We start from the raw sequence: 8,983 nt of genomic DNA on the forward strand, positions 1-8,983 counted from the left end.
TTTTTGTAATTTATTTTTTAAAAATTTATTTATTTGAGAGAGAGAGAGCATGAGTCAAGGAGACGGATGGGGGGAGAGAGAGAGAGGAAAAGAGAGAGATAGATAGATAGAGAGAGAGAGAGAGAGAGAGAGAGAGAGAGAGAGAAGAGAATCTTAAGCAGTCTCCATGCTCAGTGCAGACCCCAATATGGAACCCACAACCCTGTGATCATGACCTGAGCCAAATCAAAAGTCAGGTGCTCAACTCACTGAGCCACCTAGGCACCCCTAAAATGTTTTTACAGTAGGCTCCATACCCAATGTGGGGCTCAAAACTCACAACCCTGAGATTAAGAGTTGCATGCTCTACCAACTGAGCCAGCCGTTTTAAAAACAGTTTAAAGTTAACAATTCTATTTTAATGAGTAGCTTATGTCCCTGACATTACTATGACTGAAATCCTGCCTTGGGAGGGAAAAAAATAAATAAATTTGTGAGGTAAGGGTTTGTGTGATTGTACCTTGAGATAACTAATTTTTAGTCATTCTTAACAAATTATCTCTGTGTAGACTACAGTCATTTAGACTTTAGGCTTAGTTTTGTTTTTCATTCAAGTGATTTAAAAACTGTAGGCAACTTGATCACCCAATTGTTGCAAGAATGTTCAATTCAAGTCTCTGAATGTATCTATTCTTTCTGGTTCCTTTAGATGACCCTGAAGAAATCTTTTAATGAACTGGGCTGGAGACTTTGTGAAAATGAACACTTGGATACCTACATATTCTATCATTACTGTGATAAGCACAAAGGATCCTTTTTAGCGAAGGATATCAGAAGATATCAAGCTGGAGGAGGTGTGATGAGCATGGTTTCCCAGGTCTTCCAGTTCCTCCGGGATGTGCTTCGGAGGGCAGCCTTGGTCATTTGCCTGCTCAAGGGTAGGTCCTGTCAGGCAAAGGGAAATCCAAAGTCATAGATTTCCAAATCTCTTTTACTCCCAACTATAACATCCCATACCCTCAGCTTAATTACTTTATATGGTTACACAAACTACCTTTAGCAAGCTACCTGTGTCTAGTATCCTGATGTATTTTCTTATTTTACAACCTTTTGCCCTATTGTTCATAGATTATATAATAATGATTAGACACCACCAGTTTTCAGTCACATGGAATGAACAATGTGAGGATGATCATTCTGAACAGATACAATCAGTGCTAAGCAGGACTAGCTACATATTATATGCGGCCCAGGCAAAATAAAAATGTGGGGCTCTTTCTAAAAAAAAATTATTAAGAATTTTGAGGCAAGAACAGCAGAGTATTAAACCAAGTGCAGGTTTGTTTTGAGCTCAGGGTCCAATGTGACAGTATAGGTTGTAAGGTCACAAAGGTGCCTGGTTCTAGACCTAGGCATACTGAGTATGGTAGGCCTTACTGGAGCCTACCCTAGAGCCCTGTCTTTATTTGTTCTTAAATGATCTATGCTTATTGTGTGTATGTGTGTGTGTGTGTGTTATTTTGATATGCATATAATTTTATTGTCAATTCAGTTTGCTATTTACAATGAAGTAGAGAAAACATTTTTTTAAATTGCGGTAAAAAACACATGAGATGTACTCTCTTAAAATTTTAAGTGTACAGTGTTGATTACTATAAACACAATGTTGTACAGCAGATCTTTAGATCTTCATGTTTTGCATGACTGAATTCTATATACCCATCGAACAGTGATCCCGCATTTGCCCCTTGCACCAGCCGTGGAGCCACCACCATTGTACTCTTTGATTTGGTGAGTTTGTCTACTACTTTATTATTATTTTTTAAATGTTTGTTTATTTATTTATTTACTTATTTATTTTTGAGAGAGAGAAAGAGAGAGCAGTAAAGAGAATGAGTGGGGGAGGGGCAGAGAGAGAAAGAGAGAGAGAGAGATGGAGAATCCCAAGCAGGCTTTGTGCTGGGCGTGGGGCTCAGTATCATGACTGTGAGATTATGCCTTGAGTCGAAATCAAGAGTCATAGCTTAACTGACTGAGCCACCTAAGCACCCCCTGACTACTTTAGATACCTCACATAAGTGGAATCATGCACTGGCTTATTCACTTAGTATAGTGTCCTCAAGTTTCATACATGTAAGATATGACAGGATTTCCTTCTTTTTTATGACCAAATAATATGACAATGTGTATGTACGTACCCCATTTTCTTTATTTGTTTATCCATCATAAGACGTTTAGGTTGTGTCCACCTCTGGGCTATTTTGAATAATATTGCAGTGAACATAGGAGTGCAAATATCTCTTATCTTCATTGTGTTTTAATTGGTCTAAATATCACTAATAAATAATAGTACATTCTTTTGGAAATAGAATCCACCTATTAAATGAATAAAATAGAATACTTTGACTAGTTTTGTAGGTTACTCTCTATTGAAATGACCAGTTTAGGTTACCCAACTGGCAATGCAGGCATCAAGCTAACATTTCAGAGAACCAAACTCATTCTGAGAAAATGTAAGATAGTCCAGGCCCCACGCTGGCTGCTTTGTGAGGGTAAGGGGCACATGGTGCTACCTTACTGGCCTCCATAGGGCTGCATTTCATCAACAGAATAAAGAAAGATACCACTCTGGAAAGGAAGCTCTGAGACTGAGTAAATATTTGCCAGCAGGGCCTCCGCACCTCAAGGCAGAGAGACCTGGGGCATTCAGTTGTGAGGACATCTCTATTAAGAGCTAAAGCTTGAGTTACATGTGCTAGCGATGTCTCTAGCAGCAACAGCAGGCTCTTTGCTGATTCTAGAATCTGTTTTCTCATTTGCCTGAATCTTAGTTGTTGATTAGATGCCTAATTAGAATGTTTCTAGGCCTTTTACTTATACAATCTTGTTTTGCTTCAGGGAGAAAAATGGGAAAGTTCAGGTTACAGCCATACCCCTTTGTGAGGAACAAGTAGCTTGGTTAAATATGCAGGTGGAAAGGGAAAACAAGAGAGTAAAGCAGCCAAGTGAATGCTAGTTCAACCGTGATAGATTTTCTTTGTTTTTTAAAAAATATTTTATTGTCAAATTGATTTCCATACAACACCCAGTGCTCTTCCCCACAGGTGCCCTCCTCCATCACCACCACCTCTTTCCCTCCCTCCCCCTTCAACCCTCAGTTCATTTTCAGCATTCAATAGTCTCTCAAGTTTTGCGTCCCTCTCTCTCCCCAACTCTGTTTCCCTCTTCCCCTCCCCCTGGTCCTCCATTAGGTTTCTCCTGTTCTCCTGTTAGACCTATGAGTGCAAACATATGGTTTCTGTCCTTCTCTGCCTGACTTATTTCGCTTAGCATGACACCCTCAAGGTCCATCCACTTTCCTACAAATGGCCATATGTAATTCTTTCTCATTGCCATGTAGTACTCCATTGTGTATATATACCACATCTTATTGATCCACTCACCATGATAGATTTTCTAACGAGCTCTGGGTTCTTCTGGCTTTCTCAGTTTCCGTCCCTTTGCTGAGCTGGTGAATGAGGATAAGGCTTCCTTTCATATAAACAGACCTAACTGTATAAGTCGCCTACAAATGCTGTTATGCTATTTGGACCTATAGAGGTTTCATTGAGCAATATACTATGAATTCCTTCTTTTTTGTTGTGGTGCTGAACATTCCTTTTGTTCTCAAATACTGTGACTCTCCAATCATTTGTGATAATAAGGAGTGGCTAGTGTTATCAGATTTTAAACTTGTGAGCCACTGTGGCTTTCTCCTCTCTAGCATTGCTGCTCAGGAAATGCCAGGATAGAGTTATGTGCAGGACTACTCAACATGGATCAACTTGGACCACTGGGATACAGCTGAGGAGGGAGGTCATGGCCTCAGGGGAGTGAAAGCAAGTGAAACACACATTCAATGAAGCAGCAAGGCAGTTCTGTTATTTAGGAGTGATAGTGGGCATGAACATGACCCTTGCTCTTATATTGTGATCTTTCAGGAGCTGGGAAACCAGTGTTTTATGGGTCTATTCCTTAGAGTATTGCATCCAGGGTACTGTGTTTTGGTCTTCACATCTTAAGGTATGTGTGATAAAATTGGAAAGGGACCACAGATGAGCAATAGAATTGATTAAAGGCATGAAAAATAGGATTTATGCTTTATGAAGAGATATCAAAGGAGTTATGGCTGTTTTACCAGAGAGGAAATGCTGAGGGGATTCTTAGTAGGCTTTGAAGTATTAAATATATATTTAAATGGCACTGATTATCTCTTCTTGAGAAGACCTAAGAAAGCTAGTGGACAACATTTAAATTAGATAAAAAAGAACACCTTTTTAAAAGGACAGGTGACTGAACATGGAAATGAGTCTCTTAAGGAAATTGAGAATGCTTCTTTTTCCCTGTTTATAGATAGGCAAGGTGACCACAGGGGTTAGACAATTGAGGCTTCTCCCCAAAATCAGTTTTCCCTGGTCTCAGATCTTCCTTTGACCCCACAAGAAGATGTTAACAACATTCTCTCTTGGATTAGAGGGTTTGAGATACTTTCCTTACTTATCTTAATATTTGCCTCCCTCTTAAGTTTCTCCTTTAGCCATTTGCCTTATGTTTACAGTGATACCAGGTCCCCTGACACACTAGAGCAGCCTATTGACTGTTGCTAGGAAGCTTGAGTTCTGGCCACAGTAAGTGGAAATCCAGTAATGGAGTATAAACACATCTCTGTGTGTTGGAGGGGACATAATCCCCTACTGCTTGGCCTGACACACACAGGCAGAAAGATGTAACAAGAAGACATGCTGGATTTTGAAGACCATCATTTGCAGCCAGGTTCTGCCATTTACTAGGTGAGTGACCTCAAGGGAGTCACTCAGTTACTGAATCTCATATTCTTCCTCTATAAAATGAGAATGAACATAACAATACCTACTTCATTGAGATTTTATGAGATTCAAATGACATGAGAAAGTTCTCTGTAATTGTAGATTCCCATGCAGCAGCCAGCCTTGATCGCTGGCCAGGGTTAGCCTTTTGCTGATGCTCACCTGGCTTCTGGTGTCCCTGTTACTCTTCTCTGCTCCCTGCTCCCTCATGCTGAGACCTGGATGTGGCTGTTGGTCTCTACAGGTTTCTGACTTCCTCCTCCCAAGCAATATTCAGGGCTTCTCAAGTCTTTCCCTAGCCTTCCTTTTCCTAATTTTTTTCAAAACCCTAATCTCAAAGAGATGACAACAGTGGGTGGTAGTGTGTTGTTTGGATAAACTAACCTCTCCGGTCACTTGGATTTTTAAATGCGAAACTTTTGCAAGGTAACATGTTATACTAATCCAGGCAAAACGCCCTAGTCTTTAAGAAGGCCCTTAAAGAATGAAGGTCATGCTAGTGATAATTGGAACATCATGCTTCTCTGAGAAGCCTATAGGCAAGTATCTCTTGTAGAGAGACCTCTAAGAGATTGTCTAAGGAGAAGCCAGGGACAGGGTCTCTTCCTTAACATGCACACTTACACACTCACATAGCCTCTCTGAGAACAGTCAGTTCAGAGGTTAGGCTGGGGGCAAGTCAGAAAGCTAAATTCCAAACACTTGTCAGTAAAATAAAGTTGCCTCTTAAAATAGCTCAAGGATGTTTCTGTGCAAGGTGCTTTCTGTGGATATTTGTATGTATATTGTATTAATATTATATATAAATATAAAATCTATGTCTATATATAAAGTATATCTTTAGCTACAGCATGTATAAAAACATATTTAAGCACATGCCCAAATATAAGTCATGAAACAAAAATGATTGAACTCACATAAGTTATAATATTTATGTCCTAAGGATGGCTAAACTTAGCTACAACATCTAATTTGCAGTGACGTCTTTCTTTAACAAGTTTTATAAGAGGGATGATTTAAGTCAAGGAAGAACAGTGACTCATTCACATGGTGGGCCAGTGGCTGAGCTAAGTTTAGAATAGAAGAAATGTTAGGATCTTCTGGGGCTTAGAGTTTTACTGTGAAGTCATTTTGCTCTTCCACACTTTCTTTTATCATTCATTTAGGTAAAACTAGAACTTGTAATGCAATAGCAACATTCTCATTTTCCTTATTTAATTAGTTCACTTAATGTAGTTCTCTGTTTAAAGTTCTATTTTGGGACATCATTTTAAATAGTTTGGGTTTGGTTTGGTTGTTTGCAATTCATGAAAGGAGATACTACAAACTTAATTTTTATCTTTAAACTGTGACAAAGGTAGGGGTGCCTGGGTGACTCAGTTGGTTAAGCATCTGACTCTTGATCTCAACTCAGTTTTTGATCTCAGGATCATGAATTCAAGTTCTGCACTGGGGGTGAAGCCTACATTGAAAATACATTTTTTTTTGGCACAGGTAAAGGCCTCCAGAAATTAAATGTGGAAATAGAGAGACAATTGAGAAGAGTAAAAAATTCTTTTGCCCCCAAAGGGAGGAGTCAGTGATTTGAATAATACACTATCCACATTCATTCAAAAGCCTTTCATTTACTACATGAGCTAGGTACTAGGGCCATAAGGGAGAAAAATTGCCCTCAAGGAACTCATATTATTCTGGAAGGAAGATGGAAATGCAAATAATTGTTAAGCAGGGAAAGAAATATAATAGGAGGGGTGTAGATAAAAACCTTACTGTGGGAACAGGAAGGATGGAGCTGGAGAGGCACGGGTGGCTATTGCAGGTGGTCACTGACAGGTGCCAAGGCTTGGGAATGTGGTGTGTGTAGAGCAGTGTGTAGGGCATGGTATCTGTGCAGCAAGTCCTAAGTGGACAAAATCCCTCAGCTTTTAGTAGTTGGAGCCATTTATATGCTGAAAGGTTGCCTCCAACTGAAGTTGCTCCATGGGAGACTGAGTGGATGTCACAAAGGGAGGGAATCTGGAGTCTATGACCTTTTATGATTCTTAAATTTATCTCTAACTAATTCTTAAGATTCTCTAAAGAGTAATCAGATACTTTTGCTTCTGATAAGATGAAGAGTAGGCCAAGACTCATGACCTGCATGCTGAAGGGGAGCAGAATATGCTACCCCCCAAAATGCCACTTTGGCATATTGATTATTTTAAATTAAACTTACTTAAGAAATAGTACAAGAAAGTATCTCTGATCTCCTTTCTCCCCCTGAAAGCAGGAAATAAATTTTCCAGATGAAAGATACCCTCCCTGTACCTGGAGGGTAGAAGGCGTCCTTATTACCAGCAATTGGGTATTCAGGACTGAGGTGGCTGTAACAAACCTTGTTACTTTACTAATCTGTTACCCTAAGCCAAAACTCCTTTGTCTTGTCAATTCTTTATAAATTTATTGTTTCTTTGTCTAAAAGGTATAAAAGCTACCTGCTTTGGTCACTTCTTTGAGTATCATATTTTTATGGGCAAATTAAATTTGTTTTTCTCCTTACTCTGACTTATGTCAACTTAATTATTAGACCAGTTCAAGATCCTAGAAGGGAAGAAGGGAAACGTTTTCATACCCTACCATACATTATGGTGTAGGGCAGTGATTTTCAACTTTGACTGCACAATCTTAATGCCCAGACTATGATCTGAACCAATTAATCAGAGTATCAGGGTAGGGGAGAACCCAGACATTAGCGGTTTTAAGCTTCTCCGGTGATTCCAATGTACAGCCAAGATTGGTCATTAATGGTGTATGGCAAAGTATCAGTATTACATGGAACTTGTTAGAAATGCAAATTCCCTGTTCCCACCTGAATCAGAACTTCTGGGCCCACCCATCTGTGTTTTTACAAGCTCTCTAGGTGATTTTAAAATTCATTAATCATTGGTTTGAGGAGACTGTTCCAGGAACTTCACTTTTTAAAAAAAATTTAATGTTTATTTTTGAGAGAGAGAGAGAGAGACAGAGAGACAGAGAGAGAGAGACAGAGAGAGAGACAGAGCATGAGTGGGGGAAAGGCAGAGAGAGAAGGAGACACAGAATCCAAAGCAGGCTCCAGGCTCCCAGCACAGAGCCTGACATGGGGCTCGAATCCACCAACCATGAGATCATGACCTGAGCCCAAGCTGCAAGCTTAACCAACAGAACCACCCAAGTGCCCCCAGGAACTTCACTTTCTTAATTGACTCAGCAACTTCAGGCTTCACAGCTTTTCTGCCTGGGACTGACTTTTGCTACTATTACCTTACCTGGCCACAAAAAGCCTCTTCTTTTCTTGGCTTCTTGGTCTGAATAGGAGTCAACAATTCCTCATTTGTTCCAGCTTGTTAGATTGGAATATTTAAAAGGACCTTTGCTTAGGGAAAGCAAAAAGGGAACAAATAATATTTGGAAGCATAAAAATCATTGATTATTTAGTATATGTATAGCTAACAGTTCATTAAAGTATATTAATTTATTTATCCATTATCTGCACTGAATATCAGAGACACAAAGATAAATTAGAAACATCTTCAATGTGAAGGAGCTCAGGGTTCTAGGTAAAGACAAATATGCAAATAAATGTGTGTAATGAGGCATAAGAAATGCCTTCATAGAAATCTGGTCTTGGGGTGCTTGGGTGGCTCAATCAGTTGGGCTTCTGGCTCTTGATTTCTACAATCCAGTTCATGGTCTCTGGGTCATGAGATTGAGCCCTGCATTGGGGCTTGCTCTCTCTCTCTCTCTCTCTCTCTCCCCCTCTCCCTCCCTCTCTGCCTCTCCCCTCCCCACCTCCAGTCTCTCCCTAATTTAAAAAATGTTTTTAAAAATCTGGTCTTCTTCATGGGACTCATGGATAGAAGTGAAGCCAGGTTTGGGGGGCACACAAAGAATACAAAATTATTAAAAAGATTAGGTGAAAGTTCTTGAAATCATTTACCTCTGGTAAATATATCTTACCTTATTGCACTTTAGGTGATAGCCTCTTCCAGCCAGAGCCTGTGTTAATTTTTCTCAGTGACATATCCTCTGGATAGCACAGTGCCTTGCACTTGGTAGGGACTCAGTAACTATTGTTGAAAGAAAAAATGAGTCTATGCAGATTAAGGAGGAGGAACAAA

At 39.7% G+C, this 8,983-nt stretch overlaps 1 long non-coding RNA gene across 1 annotated transcript; it reads right to left on the bottom strand.

Moving 5' to 3' along the window:
* Positions 1–423: 423 nt before the first annotated feature.
* On the bottom strand, positions 424–6,794 carry LOC115278506. Its single transcript, XR_003902926.1, has 3 exons — positions 6,615–6,794; positions 3,423–3,487; positions 424–924 (listed from the first exon to the last, which is right to left on the bottom strand). It is a non-coding gene; the product is annotated as an uncharacterized LOC115278506 (long non-coding RNA).
* Between the last annotated feature and the right edge of the window lie 2,189 nt (positions 6,795–8,983).

The sequence above is a fragment of the Suricata suricatta genome, chromosome 14 (genome assembly GCF_006229205.1).
Source record: "Suricata suricatta isolate VVHF042 chromosome 14, meerkat_22Aug2017_6uvM2_HiC, whole genome shotgun sequence".
NCBI classification, from domain to species: Eukaryota; Metazoa; Chordata; class Mammalia; order Carnivora; family Herpestidae; genus Suricata; species Suricata suricatta.